Source organism: Cucurbita moschata, unplaced genomic scaffold (genome assembly GCF_002738365.1).
Source record: "Cucurbita moschata cultivar Rifu unplaced genomic scaffold, Cmos_1.0 Cmo_Scf00054, whole genome shotgun sequence".
Classification (NCBI taxonomy): Eukaryota; Viridiplantae; Streptophyta; class Magnoliopsida; order Cucurbitales; family Cucurbitaceae; genus Cucurbita; species Cucurbita moschata.
The window spans coordinates 1,146,406-1,166,021 of NW_019268570.1; the positions used below are offsets into that span (position 1 = coordinate 1,146,406).

At 37.7% G+C, this 19,616-nt stretch overlaps 1 long non-coding RNA gene, 4 other non-coding genes and 3 pseudogenes across 5 annotated transcripts; all 8 read left to right on the plus strand.

The window, feature by feature from the left end:
• Window positions 1-1,358: 1,358 nt before the first annotated feature.
• LOC111436495 lies at window positions 1,359-1,477 on the plus strand (annotated as a pseudogene).
• Window positions 1,478-1,746: 269 nt separating this feature from the next.
• On the plus strand, window positions 1,747-1,865 carry LOC111436484. Its single transcript, XR_002709257.1, has one exon. It is a non-coding gene; the product is annotated as a 5S ribosomal RNA (ribosomal RNA).
• A 207-nt stretch (window positions 1,866-2,072) lies between these two features.
• LOC111436508 lies at window positions 2,073-2,191 on the plus strand. Its single transcript, XR_002709263.1, has one exon. It is a non-coding gene; the product is annotated as a 5S ribosomal RNA (ribosomal RNA).
• Window positions 2,192-2,398: 207 nt separating this feature from the next.
• Window positions 2,399-2,511, plus strand: LOC111436499 (annotated as a pseudogene).
• Window positions 2,512-2,719: 208 nt separating this feature from the next.
• Window positions 2,720-2,838, plus strand: LOC111436474. Its single transcript, XR_002709247.1, has one exon. It is a non-coding gene; the product is annotated as a 5S ribosomal RNA (ribosomal RNA).
• Window positions 2,839-3,045: 207 nt separating this feature from the next.
• LOC111436485 lies at window positions 3,046-3,164 on the plus strand. Its single transcript, XR_002709258.1, has one exon. It is a non-coding gene; the product is annotated as a 5S ribosomal RNA (ribosomal RNA).
• A 500-nt stretch (window positions 3,165-3,664) lies between these two features.
• On the plus strand, window positions 3,665-3,786 carry LOC111436493 (annotated as a pseudogene).
• Window positions 3,787-7,167: 3,381 nt separating this feature from the next.
• Window positions 7,168-7,390, plus strand: LOC111436458. The gene is made up of 2 exons (XR_002709246.1): window positions 7,168-7,202; window positions 7,279-7,390. It is a non-coding gene; the product is annotated as an uncharacterized LOC111436458 (long non-coding RNA).
• Window positions 7,391-19,616: the final 12,226 nt, after the last annotated feature.

Genomic DNA, 19,616 nt, shown 5'->3' on the forward strand with positions numbered 1-19,616 from the left:
ATCCTAAGGGCATTTCGGTAATTTTCTATAAATATATTGCTTACTCATAAGAAAAATGTCCTTTTGAGGTCCTAAAAATGCATAATTTAATAATTTAAGGTAATAAATGCTCGCATGCTAGCACATCGATTAAGTGTTATTTAAGGAAAGTCCAAACGACTACTTATTTGGATATCGCATCCTTTCCGAACTAACTTTTCTGTGTGTTATGGGTTTTAAAATTTTCAAAATTTGTGGTCGGCCTATATCAAGGTGTAATAGGATTAGTATAAAAAATGGGGATTAAAAATAATTGAATGGTGGTCAAATGGGGAGCTCACCATGTGTGTTCATGTGCTTCCACGTGCTTGGGAGGGAGTCCCCCACGCCCGTACAAAGACAGTTAAAGGAGGAGCATAAGTTCTCATAGAGTGACACAAGGTCCATGTTGAATGGCGATATGTGTCGAGTTGGGTTGGTTTTTTGGATTAGATGCACGATTCCAAAGTCACGCAGGGTAAAATTGATCAATCGAGTCAGATCTGACCTTGCAATGCATGTCTCTACTCATCGTTAGACACGTTGCTCCACTCTCCGATCAACACATGTTAACACTCAGCCGAACGTGCTCCTGACCCCCGTTGCATAATGCGTGTCTTCTTCAATGGATGATATGCATCTTCTCTCCCCTCGCGTGACACTCAAACCCCAGCCATTCGTCTTCTTAACGTTTTTTAAAATTATCGTCAGATATGGCAAGTTTTACTAATTTGTTCTTTTGTTTATATTTTTAATATAAAATAAAACTCTATTGAAAGACATTTTTTCCTTAATCAACAATAGAAGGAAACAAACAAACTCAAACTATCTATGACACACTCTTTTCTTCATTTCTTTACCGCAACCATCTTCGCTTGTACCCTCACGTCCATCGCATTTCTTCTCCTCAACATGTCTGTGCAGAACATGCCGGCCATTACGAGCACGTGTGTGCACCCATCGCCAACTCGATTATGACGCTCCATATGCGTTAAATGCAATTTCAGCACATTCCATATTGGGTATCAAAACTCCGTAGTTAAGAGTGTTTGAGGGACAATGGTACAACGTAGGGTAACCAATTCGGAAGTCCTTGTGTTGCATCTATTTTTAATTTTTTTTAATTTTAATATTCGTTATTTCAATTTCACCCCGTTCTTTTCTTCCATTCTTTACAAATGGCAAAAGCACCCGCTCGCATGCTCACGCTCATCGCGTTTCTTCTCTTCGACGTGTCTGGGAGGGCTCCACCGAACGTTCCGAGCACATGCGTGCACCCACTGTTGCCTCGATCATGTCGTATCACATGTGTTAAATGCAATTTGTGCGCACGGCATGTCGGGTGCGATCATACCAACACTAATGCACCGAATCTCATCAGAACTCCGCAGTTAAGCGTGCTTGAGCGACAGTAGTACTAAGTTAAGTGACCACTTGGGAAGTCCTCGTGTTGCACCCCTTTTTTTATTTCTTTTGCTAGTTATTTCGGGTGAACACTTGGGAAGTCCTCATGTTGCACCAATTTTTTATTTCTTTTGTTCGTTATTTCAATTTCTCCCCGTTCTTTCCTTCCTTTCTTTGCAAATGGCAACCTCCCCCGCTCGCACCCATCGCGTTTCTTCTCCTCGACGTGTCCGCGCGGGCCGTTACGAGTAGGTGCGTGCACCAACCGTCGCCTCAATCATGTCGCCCCGCATGCGTTAATACAATTTGTGCGCAGGGCATGTCATGTGCGATCATACTAGCACTAATGCACTGGAACCCATCAGAACTCCGTAGTTGAACGTGCTTGGGTGAGAGTAGTACTAAGTTGGGTGACCACTTGAGAAGTCCTCGTGTTGCACCCCTTTTTTATTTCTTTTGCACGTTCTTTCAATTTCCCCCCGTTCTTTCCTTCCTTTCTTTGCAAATGGCAACCTCCCCCACCCGCTCCCATCGCGTTTCTTCTCCCCGACGTGTCCGCGCGAGCCGTTTCAAGCACGTGCGTGCACCCACCGTCGCCTCGATCATGCCGCCCCGCATGCGTTAAATGCAATTTGTGTGCACGGCATGTCGGGTGCGATCATACCAGCACTAATGCACCGGATCCCATCAGAACTCAGCAGTCAAACGTGCTTGGGCGAGAGTAGAACTAAGTTGGGTGACCACTTGGGAAGTCCTCGTGTTGCACCCCTTTTTTATTTCTTTTGCACGTTCTTTCAATTTCCCCCCGTTCTTTCATTCCTTTCTTTGCAAATGGAAACCTCCCCCTCCCGCGCCCATCGCGTTTCTTCTCCCCGACGTGTCCGTGCGGGCCGTTCCGAGCACGTGCGTGCACCCACCGTCGCCTCGATCATGCCGCCCCGCATGCGTTAAATACAATTTGTGCGCATGACATGTCGGGTACAATCATACCAGCACTAATGCACTGGATCCCATTAGAACTCCGCAGTTAAGCGGGCAAGACTAGTACTAAGTTGGGTGACCACTTGGGAAGTCCTCATGTTGCATCCCTTTTTTTATTTCTTTTGCACGATCTTTCGATTTCCCCCCGTTCTTTTCTTCCTTTCTTTGCAAAAGGCAACCTCCCCCGCCCGCGCCCATCGCGTTTCTTCTCCCCGACGTGTCCGCGCGGGACGTTCCGAGCACGTGCGTGCACCCACCGTCGCCTCGATCATGCCGCCCCGCATGCGTTAAATGCAATTTGTGCGCACGGCATGTCGGGTGCGATCATACCAGCACTAATGCACCGGATCCCATCAGAACTCCGCAGTCAAGCGTGCTTGGGCGAGAGTAGTACTAAGTTGGGTGACCACTTGGGAAGTCCTCGTGTTGCACCCCTTTTTTATTTCTTTTGCACGTTCTTTCAATTTCTCCCTGTTCTTTCCTTCCTTTCTTTGCAAATGGCAACCTCCCCCGCCCGCGCCCATCACGTTTCTTCTCCCCGACGTGTCCGCGCGGGCCGTTCCGAGCACGTGCGTGCACCCACCGTCGCCTCGATCATGCCTCCTCGCATGCGTTAAATGCAATTTGTGCGCACGACATGTCGGGTGCGATCATACCAGCACTAATGCACCGGATCCCATCAGAACTCCGCAGTCAAGCGTGCTTGGGCGAGAGTAGTACTAAGTTGGGTGACCACTTGGGAAGTCCTCGTGTTGCACCCCTTTTTTATTTCTTTTGCACGTTCTTTCAATTTCTCCCTGTTCTTTCCTTCCTTTCTTTGCAAATGGCAATCTCCCCCGCCCGCGCCCATCGCGTTTCTTCTCCCCGACGTGTCCGCGCGGGCCGTTCCGAGCACGTGCGTGCACCCACCGTCGCCTCGATCATGCCGCCTCGCATGCGTTAAATGCAATTTGTGCGCACGGCATGTCGAGTGTGATCATACCAGCACTAATGCACCGGATCCCATCAGAACTCCGCAGTCAAGCGTGCTTGGGAAGTCCTCGTGTTGCACCCCTTTTTTATTTCTTTTGCACGTTCTTTCAATTTCCCCCCGTTCTTTCCTTCCTTTCTTTGCAAATGGCAACCTCCCCCGCCCGCGCCCATCGCGTTTCTTCTCCCCGACGTGTTCGCGCGGGCCGTTCCAAGCACGTGCGTGCACCCACCGTCGCCTCGATCATGCCGCCCCGCATGCGTTAAATGCAATTTGTGCACACGGCATGTTGAGTGCGATCATACCAGCACTAATGCACCGGATCCCATCAAAACTCCGCAGTCAAGCGTGCTTGGGCGAGAGTAGTACTAAGTTGGGTGACCACTTGGGAAGTCCTCGAAAAGTTACATGGAATCAAAAAAAAATTCATCAAATTTGATCAACGGAGCTCAAAGTTATGGTCTCTCAAAGTTTTAACATAGTTGGAAGTAATTTTTGGAAGATATAAAGGTCCAGATTTTCAAAATTTTTACTCTTTTTATGAACATAGGTTTATAGATCATGAAAAAACGTATGTAAAAGAGGGGTTATTTGTTCAAAACAAATCAGAAACGAATGAGATATGGTCTTCGGAGTGCATATGCACATTTTTTTGTGCCATGCACCAAATCTAGGAGGAGTTCCTAAGCCTCAAACATGGAAGTAAGACATTGGAAGAGTATGCAAAGTTCACGTTAGAACTAATTGATACAATAAAAGAAGATCTTTCATTTTATTAAGAGGACATCTAAGGGCCTATGGCGATTTGTACATCCGATTTAAGGGAGAACATGCAAGTATCCACTATCACAAATAGCAAGTAATAAGTAAATTATCGATTACATATAGAACCTATTTTGTTTAGTTACTTTTGTTATTGAAAATTAAGTGATTTTTTAGTATCATTCAAATGTGCGTTGATGAGCTTAAACTATTTAAACAAAATTTATGCAGAGTGTCAATTACGGTAGAAAAACAGAGAGCAATGAGAAAATATAATGAGGAAGGTTGGCTAGGAGAGTTTAAATAGATAAGTGGTTGAAATTTATAGTGGATTTTATCTCTTTTGAGGGTCATGCATGATGATTACTTTCATAATCGTTTTGTAATTTCTATTCACAAGAATTATTTCAAACCCTTCAATTACCTTCAAATATCCATGCAATGAAACTAGAGTATTAAAAAGAATTTCTTGCTCCCTTCTTTCGAATAAGAGAAGAACCATGTATCTAAAGTGGCCAACTAAACAAATTTGTAAATCACTAATGGCAACTTTTTAACAAACTAAAAATTACACTGTTAGCATACTTAAATTACATAAAACTCTCCCGCTTCCTTTATAAGGTTTAGCTCTCCATATAAACTTATTTAAATAAATGAATCATGTAAAATTCATAGAATAAGAAAAGAGAGTAAATGATTAGAGACTTACGAAAACTTTGTTGTTCTTCTTCACTTAAATTACCCTCCTTTGAGCTCGCCCATCCACCTCTTCGTCTTAATCTATCCTTCTTGATATTCTTTTTCTTCTACTATCAGCACCTACTGAATTATGATTCTTCTTCCTCATTTCTCTTATTTTTATAGCAGCATAACTGTGTCTTTTCCGTTTTTCTCCTTTGGTTGCTCTCATATTTAAGTAAATTCTCTGACTTTTATATGGTTTCTTTCTTCCTATGTAGGGTAAAAAAAAATGTTAAGAATCCCCAAAACTAGAGTTATATCAGGTCTTTTTTGCTTGTAATTATGCACTCATACAAAACAATTTCTTATTATTTGCTCCATTAGTTGTAATTAATAAGCATGAAATAGTTAATTGCAGTTCAACATGAAAAGAATATCAATTTGCATGGATCGAGCCTAATTGTACACTTAATTGAGTTATTTGGTAAAATTCTGGAACATTTAACCATGATGTTGTAGCAAATCTGGAAACAACCATACTGGCAAATCTAGAAACAAATTGTTGACCTTGATGCTGATGCTCAAGTAATTCAAAAATCAAACTTTTTGAGCATGACATGAAAATTTTAATCCACCCTGTGGGGCATTGACTACTCAATTAAGAACATTCTAGGTAGACAACTTATCCTTTCTCATCTCTAAATGGGAAGAAACAAATAATATAAAAGGAAAAGATGACGTGAAAAAGGAGGAGGGCCACTAAATAGAAAACATGGAATAGACAACAGAGGGTTTTGCTGCTATGAAACCAAAGAGAAAGAAGAAGAAGAACCCTAATAGAACAGCGATTGACAACCGAAGGAAAAGAAAACCAAGAAGGATAGATTAGGGTAAAGAGGTGGACATGAGAACTCAAAGGAAAGAAACTTCCATTGAAGGACAACAATAAAGTTTGATAACTCTATGATTCCTTACCCTCTTTTCTTATTTTATCAATTTTACATGATTATAATGTGGGTTCTCTTTAATTCAGCATGTATGAGAGCTAAACCTTACAGCTAGGCATAAAGTTTTATGTAGTTTAGGTGTGCATAATTGTTCTATTATTAGTAAGAAAGAGGGAGGTCTGACTTTCTCAACAACAAATATATAGCTAAACTCTTTTTCAGTTGTTGTACAATTCACTCAGTCACATCCCAACTTTTTTCTCATAATAGATAGGATGAAGTACCTTGTCTTCCCATATCAATTCAAATAGTGAATCTTCACATATCAATTCAAATAGTGAATCCCAATAAGGATTTGATATTACAATAGAGGAGCTGTGATCCTTGCTTGAAAAGTTGTCAGGCATTATTTATAATAAAAAAAAAACAAAAAATTGTCTATTTGCCTCAAACAAACAACAATACGATTTTTCAATTTTTGAGAAGTCTTTAATAAACCTCCTCCAGAGCCGTGTATGGCTTAAGAAACTTCTTACTCATTTCACAGAGGTAGGTGGATTAAGTTTTTCAATAACTTCAATCTTAGCTCCATCGGTTTCTATTCCTCTTTTTGAGATCTTGTGGCCTCGCACTATCCTACCATGAAATGACACTTTTTTTTCAATTGAATACAAAATTCTTCTCTTCACACTTTTGCAGAACCTTCTCCAAATTTCCCAAACTAGTTTCAAAAGATTCTCCAGAAATCGAGAAGTCATCCATGAATATCTCCATGAATGTTCCTACCATGCCTATAAAGATGGTTATCATACATCGTTGAAATTTTCCTGGAGTATTACATAGTCCAAAAGGCATCCTTCTAAAGGCCAAAATTTCATATGGGCATGTAAGTGTGGTCTTCTCTTGATCTTCTAGACGAAGTGCAATTGGATGTATTATTCCAACATCTAACAACTTAATAATCTCTTGTAATAACAACCTCTTTCATCATTTGATTTAATTGTCTTTGTTGATCAATGGATTTAAATTGTCCTCCCTCCAATTGAATCTTGTGCATACATAATGAAGGAATAATTCCTTTTATATCCATCAATGTCCAACCTATTGTCCCCTTGTGCTTCTTTAACGTTCCTAGGAGCATATCCTCTTAGGTCAAGGATAATGTTGCTGAGATGATGATGGGTAGTGTCTCCTTGTCACCTAAATACACATATTTAACGTTTGGAGGTAGTGGTTTCAAATCTAGATGTGGTGGTGTAATGCTGAAATAAAATAAATAAATCGGCTCAAGCCCATGGAGGGGCAAATGTATCATTTTGCCCCTCCATATAGGGGTCCAAGTGGAACCCTAGAGGCCAAAAAAAAAAAAAAAAAAGGGAAGACTGGGAGAGGGTTTGGGAAATCGAGGAGCCGTCATCGAGACTTCGTCTAGAATCGAGGTGAGTTCTTGAATGTTTCCCAAATCTGAGACTAACCTTTACAATCGGAACCTAATGTTTGAATACGTTCATCTAGGGAAGCTGACTTCGTGAAGAAACTTGGTAGAAAATCGAGAATCGTCCGAGACGGTAAGCGAACTTCTGTGGCTCAAATCTCGTTCTATGTTGAGGCTAAAATCACGAAAAAACATCAAGACGTAGCCCTCAACACAATCTAGAACTTTACCGGAAGAACCATATCAATCCTGTTGGGTTTTATGTCCTAAAACTCATAGTTTGTAAACAAAAAACATATTCTATTTTCAATAAAGTTATTATTGTTGTTTATTCAATAAAGATTGTTATTGAATAAAGTGAACTTTACGATCATTAATCTAAATCCAATAAACTAAGAACACTCTGCCTATAGTATGATTACTTGAACTATATGTAGAGACATAAGAGTGGATCAAGTTCAAGTATATAGTCAAAATGTGATCTATAGTATAAGGATAAGGCTGAGTACCTTATTCTGGGGACACTATGGATGCGGCCCACTTTTGTATATGAAATAAACAATGTGATCACTAAATTGTACATGTGGAGACATGTGAGTGGGGGCGTCCTATGCAATGAGTATTGCATAAGATTGAATCATGAAGAAAACAACTCTCACTTTATAATGTCGTTTACTGTTGAGACTAATTTTCTTTCCATTCATAACCTACGTAACTCGGTTTTAATCCTGAGCTAACCATGAACTCCTATTTATTCGGAATTATCCTTAGATTTGCATGGGTGAGAGTGGCTCTAGTTCGCCGACTCAATAGGCTTCCCATTTCAGGGGTAAGACTGGGTGAATGGCTGGGGACGTGGGGTGCAAGACGGAATTCGCTCCTACCCACTTTTAGGGATAGAAGAGAGGTAATTCCATTAAGCACTGACTCCAGGTTTTGAATAAGGGGCCCCACCCTCTCATTAGCTTGAGAGGGATTCGGTTTACTGGTTGGACCACAAACCAATTGTTCATTAGAGGATCAGTGAGACATAAGGAACAAGAAGTAACTTTAGGGGTAAAACGGTAAATTGACCCAACTCTAGTTACGAACAACCTGTGAAGGATCGACTTATTAATCATGGTTATATGAAATGGACAGAAATATATCTATAGTGAGGGGAGTGCAACTACTAGGCTATAGTGGAGTGTCCTAGTAGTTAACAAATGTTGGTTAACAAGGTTAATGAGTTTAGCCGGTTAATCTTGGATCGTTGGAGCCCATGATCTATAGGTCCATTAGGTCCCTCTGCTAGCTCATGTCGGACTAAACCATAGAATAGCGTGACGAGTGAGTTCGAATTCAAATTAGGAATATGCGTTACATATATACGATATATTTAACCGCATTTTTGTTTTATTTACGAATTAAACAAAAAGAGAGAATCTGAGATATTTAAATAAGATTTAAATATCTTAATCAATTATGTGTCGGAATTGATTGAGATTGGCATTTGAATTAATATTAAATATTAATTAAATAGTTTAATTAATCATTTAATGTTACTTTAATTTGAAATTCATTATTCAAATTAATTGTTGAATTAAAATGAAGAAAGTCAAAATGTTGAATTTTGAAGTGCCAAAATTTGATTTAACCAAACTTGCATGCTTGCCAAATAAACCCCACAAGTTTGAGTGGAATTTTGAGTTTCAAAATTTAGTTAACTCAAACATGCATGCTTGCCACGTAATCCCAAACATTTGAGTGGAATTTTAAGTGTCAAAATTTGGTGATCTCAAATTTGCATAAACATGCAAACATGACTCTTTAAATAAAGTGATCATGGTACATGGAAGGTCTTCTTCTTCTTGGGGAAAAACCTTGAGAAAAACCTCTCACAAACACTCTCTTCACATATACAAAATCCCTCCCAAGTTTAGTCACTCACCGGATTCCACAATCCCGTTCTAAGGCCGGAGGATAGTGGAGAAGACACTAGTGGTGGTTCGAAACCGGTTCGTGAGGAAAAAGGAGTTTGAACTACAAAAGCTTAGTATTTAAACTCATTAAGTTTTAATACTTATGAACATGCTAGTTATTTACTATAATTAATGTTCTAAAAGTGCCTAAGATCCAAATTGCTTCCGCATGTGTTATATTAACACCAACAAATCCGAGCTCCGAATCAAAAGATATGAAAACCAGAAAACGGTGGATCGGAAAAGGGTGGAGGATTGCAGGAGAGAGAAAAGAAAAAGAAAAAGAAAAAGAAAAAAAAGGGCGGCGCGCCGCGGAGTACGACTCGACAAGGGACAGAGCGCGACTCGACAAGCATCGATACAATGGTGTTGTTATAATACATGCGGAAGCAATTTGGATCTTAGCCACTCTAAGTACATCAATTATAATAAATTAGCTAGCATGTTCAAAAACATTAAAACTCAATGAGTTTGAATACTAACCTTTTGTAGGTTAAATTCCTTTTTCCTCACGAACCAGTTTCGAACCACCGCTAGTGTCTTCCCTACTATTCTCTGACCTTAGAACGAGATTGTGGAAACTAGTGAGTGACTAAATTTGAAAGGAATTTATTATAGGTAAAAATAGAGTTTGGAGAGAATTTCTCAATGTTTTTCAAGAAGACTTTCCATGTACTTTGATTACTCTATAGAGTGATATTTGTATGTTCATGCAAATTTGAGATTACCAAATTTTGACAATCAAAATTCAACTCAAATTTGGGATTGTGGCAAGCATGCAAATTTGAATTAACAAAATTTTGACACTCAAATTTTGACAAACATACAAGTTTGGTTAAACCAAATTCTGATACTCACAATTCTACTCAAATTTGTGGGATTATGTGGCAAACATGCAAGTTTGGTTAAACCATATATTGACACTCAATATTTCACTACCTCAATCATGGATTTTTCCACTAAGCGAAGTCAACATTTTGACTTTCTTTATTTTAATTTAACAATTAATTTAAATAATTAATTTCAAATCAAAATAATATTAAATGATTAATTAAACAATTTAATTAATATTTAACATTAAATCAAATGCATCTCAATCAATTCCGACACATATTGATTATGAATCCTTATTCATAATTAAAATATTTAAATCTAATTTAACTATCTAAAATTCTCTCATTTTGTTTAATTCGTAATTAAATCAAAATGCGGTTAAATATATCGTATATATTTAGTGCATATTCCCTAATTTGAGTTCGAACACTTCAAACTCACTCGTCACACTGTTCTAAGGTTTAGTCCGATATGAGATAGCAAGGGGACCTAATGGACCTACAGATCATGGGCTCCAACATTCGTCCATTTGATATAATCATGATTAGTAAGTCAATCCTTTTAACCAACATTCGTTAACTACTAGGACACTCCACTATAGTCTAATAGTTGCACTCCCCTCACTATAAATATAGTAATGTCCATTTGATATAATCATGATTAGTAAGTCAATCCTTCACAGGTTGATCGTAACCAAAGTTGGGTCAATTTATCGTTTTTACCCCTAAAGTTACTTCTTGTTCCTTAAGTCCACTAATCCTCTAATGAACAATTGGTTTGTGGTCCAACCACCAAACCGAATTCCTCTCAGGCCAATGAGAGAGTGGGGCCCTTTGTTTAAGACTTGAAGTCAGTACTTAAGGGAACAACCTCTCTACTGTCCCTTCAAGTGGGTAGGAGTGAATTTTATCTTGCACCCTATGTCCCCAGCTATTCACCCAGTCTTACCCTTGAAATGGGAGACTTATTAAGTCGACGAACTCTAGCTACACTCACCCATGCAAATCTAAGGATAATTCTGAATAAACAGGAGTTCATAGTTAGCTCATGACTAAGGTCGAGTTACCTAGGTTATCGAGTGAAAAAGGCAGTCTCAACAGTAAACGACATTATAAAGTGAGAGTAATTTTCTTCATGATTCAATCTTATGCAATACTCATTGCATAGGACGCCCCCACTCACATGTCTCCACATGTACAATTTAGTGATCACATTGTTTATATCATATACAAAAGCGGGCCGCATCCATAGTGTCCCCACCCAGAATAAGGTACTCAGCCTTATCCCTGTACTATAGACAATTTTGACTATATACTTGAACTTGATCCACTCTTATGTCTCTACATATAGTTCAAGTAATCATACTATTGCCAGGGTGTTCTTAGTTTATTGGATTTAGATTAATAATCGTAAAATTCACTTTATTCAATAACAATTTAGTAGAGAGAAAGACATAAATAAAATAAACTAGGGCATCACATACCCATGCTGATATGAACCAAGAGACATCAATCATACAATATACTTCAATGAAGATGTGAAGGAAAGGTTGTCAAGATTATCAAAAGATGTTTCAATTCATGCTACATTGAAGAAGAATAAAGTTTGATTGTTGTAAATTTTGGGTGGGTTACAATTTAGAGTAATTTAGAGTTATTGTATTTTAAGACATTTTATTTACTTTATATAGGTTACATTTACATAATGGGTAATTATTGTCATTAAGTATGAATGTTACGGAATGCCTTTAATAGTTTCATTTTGAGGCTATATAAAGCCATGTATGTTATATTTGTAAGGAGACTTGGAAAATATAGTAAAAGGAGCATTTGTGCTTTCTTTAGCCAATGGCTAAGTTTATTTGCAACTCTATGTAGTTTAGGTTACATGTAGAATCATTCAAGCTCAACATGATCAACCTTGCTTGTGGAGTGATTCGAATCTCAATCAAGTGTTCTTGCGTTGAAATATTTGATCAACAAGAATCATTCAAGCTTGACATGATCGATCTTGCTTGTAGAGTGATTCGAATCTCAAACAATATTTTTTCCTTGAGATATTCGATCCCTAAGGTAATCCGAATCTTACCCCCCTTGTAATTGATTTCCTTATCTACATGCATTTTCTCCCACTTGCTCTAGATTACATAACTTGTAGTCCTAGCTCACTAGGTGCCCTCCAAACACTTTAGCTGTGAGGGGCTTCGTAAATGGATCAGCAATGTTGTGCTCTGAAGCTATTTGTGTGACGGTCACATCTCCTCGTTGCATAATCTCCCTTATGAGTTTATATTTGCGCTCAACATGTTTTCCTCGCTAATAACTTCTTGGTTCTTTAGAATTTGCAACTGCTTCACTATTATCACAATAAATAGTGATAGACAGATGCATATTTGGAACAACTTCCAAATTAGTTAAGAACTTCCTAAGCCATACAAATTCTTTCGTTGCTTCACAAGCAGCAACATACTTAGCTTCCATGGTAGAATCAACAATGCAACCTTGCTTTATGCTTCCCCATATTATTGCTCCTCCGTTTAGAGTGAAAATAGATCCCAATGTCATTTTCTCGAATCGATATTGGTCTGAAAATCTGAGTCAGTGTACCCTAAGGACCAAATCCTTAGTGCCGTACATTAGCATATGTCCCTCGTTCACCTAAGATACTTGAGGATATTTTTAACGGCAGTCGAATGAGCATGTCCTAGATTGGACTAATATCTGCTGATAATTCTCACAGCATAGCATATGTCGGTTTGAGTACACAACATGACATACATTAGACTACCGACTGCTAATGCATAGGGAATATGTCTCACATCCTCAACTTCTTAAGGTGTCTTAGGACTTTGTTCCTTCGACAAATGAACTCCGTACCTTAAAGGTAATAATCCTTTCTTGGAGTCTTGATCTTATATCGAACCAATATTTTATCGATGTATAATACCTGAGACAATGCTAGTGTTTTGTTCTTGCGATTCCGAACAATTTAGATTCTAAGAACAAACTCTAAGCCTCTCCCAAATCTTTCATTTGGAATTGTGTCGCTAGCTAATGCTTAATGTCAGTCAGAAATCCCACATCATTTCCAATTAGTAGAATATCGTCAATGTACAACACCAGGAAAAACTACTGTAGAGTCGACTATCTTCTTGTAAACACAAGGTTCGTCAACATTCTGTTTAAAGCCATAAGATTTGATCGCAGCATCAAACCTTATATTCCAAGATCGAGATGCTTATTTCAACCCATAAATGGATCTTTTAAGCTTGCAAATCTTTTGCTAGTGGTCCTGTTCAATGAACCCCTCTAGTTGAGCCATATAGATACTCTCCTCAAGATTGCTATTTAGAAAAGCAGTCTTGACATCCATTTGCCAATTTTCATAATCATAAAATGTGGCAATGGACAAGAGTATTCTAATCGATTTAAGCATAGTCACGGGAAAGAGGGTTTCTTCATAGTGCACCCTCTCTCTTTGGGTATAACCCTTTGCTACAAGTCGATCTTTAAAGGTCTGTACCTTACCAACTTTGTCCCGTTTCCTCTTGTAGATCCATCTGCAACCAATAGGTTTTACCCCATCTAGTTGATATACAAGTTTCCAGGCTGAACTGAAATACATGGACTCCATTTCAAGATTCATGGCATCCACTAATCTCTATCTTCATCATTCATTGCCTGTTTATAGGTCAATGGATCCTCAACGCCATCATCAAGTATGATGATCTGTGTTTCTGTCAAACCCAAGTAACGATTCGGGTTGAGTTATAACCCTCCCACTACGTTGAGGCATTCTCCACTCTTGAGAAGGATGTGATTGACCAGAAGTGCGAGCTCCATCAACAACTCTTGTTGAAGAACCAGCCTGATTAACAACTCTCGTTGTTTTATCGGTAGCTTCTTTAGAAATCTCACTCAATACTAGTTTGTTGCGAGGTTGATGATTTCTTATGTGGTCTTCCTCTAAGAATGTAGCGTTTGTAGATACAAACACTCTATTTTCTTGAGGGCCATAAAACAGACCACATTTCATCTCTTTAAGGTATCCTATGAATTGGCATAATTTTGAACGACGATCTAATTTCTTGGAGTTTTGCACCAACACATGTGTTGGGCATCCCCAAATTCTAAAGTGACGTAAACTACCTTTATGCCCTCTCCATAACTCATAAGGTGTTTCTGAAACACTCTTTAGATGGAACCATGTTCAAAATGTACGCCGCAGTCTCCACTGCATATCCCCAAAACGAATCAGGTAATTGAGTGAAACTCATCATAGACCGAACCATGTCTAATAGAGTTCTATTTCTCCTTTCTGATACATCATTCTGTTGGGCTATACCAGGGGCTGAGAGTTGAGACGGTTGGGTTTTATGTCCTAAAACTCATAGTTTGTAAACAAAAACATATTCTACTTTCAATAAAGTTATTATTGATGTTTATTCAGTAAAGATTGTTATTGAATAAAGTGAATTTTACGATCATTAATCTAAATCCAATAAACTAAGAATAGTCTGGCTATAGTATGATTACTTGAACTATATGTAGATACATAAGAGTGGATCAAGTTCGAGTATATAGTCAAAATGATCTATAATATAGGGATAAGGCCGAGTACCTTATCCTGGGGACACTATGGATGCGGCCCACTTTTGTATATGATATAAACAATGTGATTACTAAATTGTACATGTGGAGACAAGTGAGTGGGGGCGTCCTATGCAATGAGTATTGCATAAGATCGGACCATGAAGAAAATCACTCTTACTTTACAATGTTGTTTACTGTTGAGTTTGATTTTTTCACTCGATAACCTAGGTAACTCGACCTTAATTCTAAGCTAACTATGAACTCCTGTTTATTCAGAATTATCCTTAGATTTTCATGGGTGAAAGTGGCCCGAGTTCGCCGACTCAATAAGCTTCCCATTTCAGGGGTAAGACTGGGTGAATAGTTAGGGACATAAGGTGTAAGATGGAATTCACTCCTACCCGCTTTTAGGGATAGTAGACAGGTTGTTCCCTTAAGTACTGACTACAAGTCTTGAACAAGGGGCCCCACCTTCTCATTGGCCTGAGAGGGATTCGGTTTACTGGTTGGACCACAAACCAATGGTTCATTAGAGGATCAGTTGGACTTAAGAAACAAGAAGTAACTTTAGGGGTAAAACGGTAAATTGACCCAGCTCTAGTTACGAATAACCTGTGAAGGATAGACTTACTAATCATGGTTATATCAAATGGACATAAATATATCTATAGTGAGGAGAGTGCAACTACTAGGCTATAGTGGAGTATCCTAGTAGTAAACGAATGCTGGTTAACAAGGTTAATGAGTTTAGCCGGTTAATCTCGAATCATTGGAGCCCATGATCTGTAGGTCCATTAAGTCCCTATGCTAGGTCCTATCGGACTAAACCTTAGAACAGTGTGACGAGTGAGTTCGAAGTGTTCGAATTCAAATTAGGGAATACACGCTAAATATATACGATATATTTAACGGCATTTTGTTTTAATTATGAATTAAATAGAAAGAGAGAATGAGAGATATTTAAATAAGATTTAAATATTTTAATTATGAATCGTGATTCATATTCAATATGTGCCGGAATTGATTGGAATTGACATTTTATCTAATGTTAAATATTAATTAAATTATTTAATATTATTTTGATTTGAAATTAATTATTTAAATTAATTGTTGAATTAAAATAAAGATAGTCAAAATGTTGACTTCACTTCATGAAAAAATACATGTTTGAGTTTGTGGAATATTAAGTGTCAATATATGGTTTAACCAAACTTTGATGTATGTCACATAATCCCACAAATTTGAGTGTCAAAATTTGGTTAACTCAAACTTGCATGCTTGCCACATAATCCCACAAATTTGAGTGGAATTTTGAGTGTCAAAATTTTGTAATCTCAAATTTGCATGAACATGCAAACATGACTCTATAAATAGAGTGATCAAGGTACATGGAAATTCTTGTTGAAAAAAGCTTGAGAAAGTCCCTCACAAATTCTCTGTTCACATATACTAAATCCCTTCCAATTTTAATCAGTCACCAGATTCCACAATCTCGTTCTAAGGCCGTAGAATAGTAGGGAAGACACTAGTGATGGTTCGAAACCAGTTCGTGAAGAAAAAGGAATTTAAACTATAAAAGGTTAGTACTCAAACTCCTTGAGTTTTAATACTTATGAACATGCTAGTTAATTTACTACAATTGTTGTACTTACAGTGCCTAAGATCTAAATTGCTTCCGCACGTGTTGTAGTAACACCATCAGAGACGTTATTTCATGTTCTATCATATAGTCCTGGAATCGTAAGTCCATATACTCTCCACCTCAATCTGATCGAAGTGTTTTAATAGTTTTTCCTTATAGATTCTCAACCTCAGTTTTATACTCTCTGAACTTTTCAAGAGCTTCGAACTTGTGATGCATTAGGTAAAGATAGCCATACCTTGAATAATCATCGATAAAACTGATGAAATATTCATATCCTCTTCATGCTTTGACATTCATTGGACCAAAGAGTATGCACGAGTTCTAAGGTTTCTTTGACTCTATAACCTTTTTCAGAAAAAGGTCATTTAGTCATTTTACCCTCAAGACAGGACTCACATGGAGGTAAAAAGTTGTCTTCTAACACATTTAGAAGTCCTCTTTTAATTAATCTCCCAATCTTATTGAGATTAATGTGGTCTAATCTTAAGTGCCAAAGATAGGTATTAGGAGAAATCTTTTGTGGTTTATTTTGAGGTTCAACTGTTTTAAACATCTCGGTGTTTAAAATAGTTTTTGTTTCGCTCAATTTTAAAATATAAAAGTTGTTTTATAGTTTGGCAGAACAAATATAAATACCTTTTTTTGAAAATGAACACTTCATTGATTTCAAAAGATACTTTATACAATTGTTCTAATAAACAAGGGATAGATATTAGATTTCTTTTCATTCCAAGAAAGAAAAGTACATTATCTAATATAATGAATCTATCTCCGAAAAACAACTTTAACTTTCCTATTGATCTTGCTAAGACAATTTCTCCTGTTCCAACCCTGAGTGTTATCTCACCTTCCGCAAGCATTCTCCAAGAACTAGTTTCCTGAAAAAAAAAAAAAAAAACAAATATGATTAGTGGCCCCGAATCCAGTATCCAAGTTGAGTGATCATACTCTACTAAACATATTTCTGCAACTAGTAAATCATATTTACCTTGTTGTGTTTTTTCGGCTTTCTTCTCTGCAAGGTATTTTGGGCAGTGACTTTTCCCGTGCCAGTTTTTCATTGCAATGGAAACATTTTCCATTATCTGCATTTTGAACCTTGCGTTTTTGGTCAGTAGGAATTTTATCTTTCCCCTTACCCTTTTTGTCATATGCATCTCAAACTGTACGGTTTGCATTTGAACCGGGGTTTAGGGGACATTCTTCAGTTAAAACAAACCTCAAATCATCATTTACAAGTATTGTGTTTAGGTTTGATTTCCTTGTTGTGTAATTGTCGCCGTTTAATTTCTCAGAAGCAAGTAATTTTACTATTGAGCTTGACATGCTGAGATTTAAAACAAAATTCTATTAGTGAATTGACTTAATCCTTTTAAATTCAATCAGATTTAGCAAATGTAATAATGTACCCAAAAATTATTAATTTGCAACGATACTTTAGTGAGTTAGAGCAACTGCTACCGAGGGGTAGTCAATCACTCCTTCACTAAACCAAGACATTCTTGACTTAAACACTAATCCCATAATAACTCTTATTCCTACAGTGTTTTAGTTATCGCCACTTTGGTCAAGAATATACTAACTCTTAGTAATTCTTCGTAAGCGTGACCCATCATTTTCAGACCTCAGTGATCGGCCCCAACAATGCAATCGAATGAATAAGTTAAAGTTGGCAATGGACCTAAGAAAGCCTATCCATTTATGGAGTTTGCGTTGTTTCGACTCCCATGTTACGACCCTCCGAATGGGTAGTTGCCCTAGGGCAACATGCAGGTGGAACATGGGGATCTCAGGTGCAACCTAGTGGTGGAGACCATAGGATGTGTTGATATACTTCCTTCTCCCACTTACTATAAATACTTTCTCTATTCACCTTGTTATTGACTCATGCAAATACCTTCCGAATGAAGGCCGCTCCCAGGGCGACACGAGGGCGGGCATGAGTCTCACGGTGTGAATTTTTCAGAGAGCATAAAAAAAAAACGATGTATCTCATATACCTTGTTCCTTCCGCTAAGTATTTTAGACGGTTGGGTATACTCATTACTTAGGTATATTCCAGCTAATTAAATATAACCTAAATCTAGGTGATTTTTCCAAGTATAAAATTTATACTCGATTTTTACCTATGATGTCTAGGTGATTTTTCCTATTTTCTTATTTTTTTTAAAAAAAATCCCTACATCACTCACGCATGCTCATAAAACTGGGCTAACTAAGCTTAAGTATTGGCCAAATCTCCAGGTAGCAGGTGTTTCGTAGACCGTCAACTTAAGTACCTCTAGCCTTAGGCAAGATCATGCTAGGTGAGCTTCCTTGTAACCGCAGTTTTACAAGATATCGACCTATTTTAATTATTAAAATTGATCGCGCTTGGTTGTTAACCCTAAGTGAGCTTGCATTTATCTTTGTTATAGATTTTAACGTCTATCTCATTTTATAACGTTAAAAATAACCTGTAACATGGCTCTAACATGCTTTATATAACTATTATATAATCATCCATTCCATGCAATAATATAAAAATTTATATCTATCACTCATGGAACCCTATAATATGTATACTATACATTATAACACTTATAACATACTTGTAATGCATGAAACATGCCTAGCCTATGGTGGGATTTTAAGTCTATATGACATACTTTATGCATATACATTTTCTATTTAATTAAAACATACATTCACAGTGCATAATTAATTAAAAACAATAAGTGGATTGGTTTTGGCATTTTAAAGCAAGCAATTCACTAAATTATTACATTAATAATTAAAAATAACTTGAACCGCTCCTGAGGATCGCGAACCGGTCAAACCAACCCTTAAAAATGTTGAACTGGACCCCAACTAGTAGAAAAACACCCAAACTGCGTCTTCCCTCTTCTTCTTTGGTTCAGCTTGCTTTTGTTTCCATTATCGATCAATTACAACCTAAAATGGACTCTAATGACTCCATCAAAATTCCATACCTTTCTTCACTCATTAAAGCCCATACACATAGCCAATTACAATAATTGTATCAAATGGAAGCATAAAAAAATTGCAAAAACCATAAACATCCACTTTAGCAACCACAAAATTTCATTCATGAAATCGTACCCACCATGCTAAAAAAAATTGCAATCTACAGTAAATATTGTCTTTTTTTTACTTTCTTTTTTAGGCTTCCCCTCAAAGTTTTTAAAACTACACACTTATAAAGAATGTTTTGTTCTCCTCCCCAACCAATGTGAGATCTCACAATCCACCCTCTCCTCAGGGCCAGCGTCCTCGTTGGCACTCATTCCCTTCTCTAATCCATGTGAGACTCCACAATCCACTCCACTCTTGAGGCCCAGCATCCTCACTAGCACTCGTTCTCTTCTCCAATCGATGTGAGATCC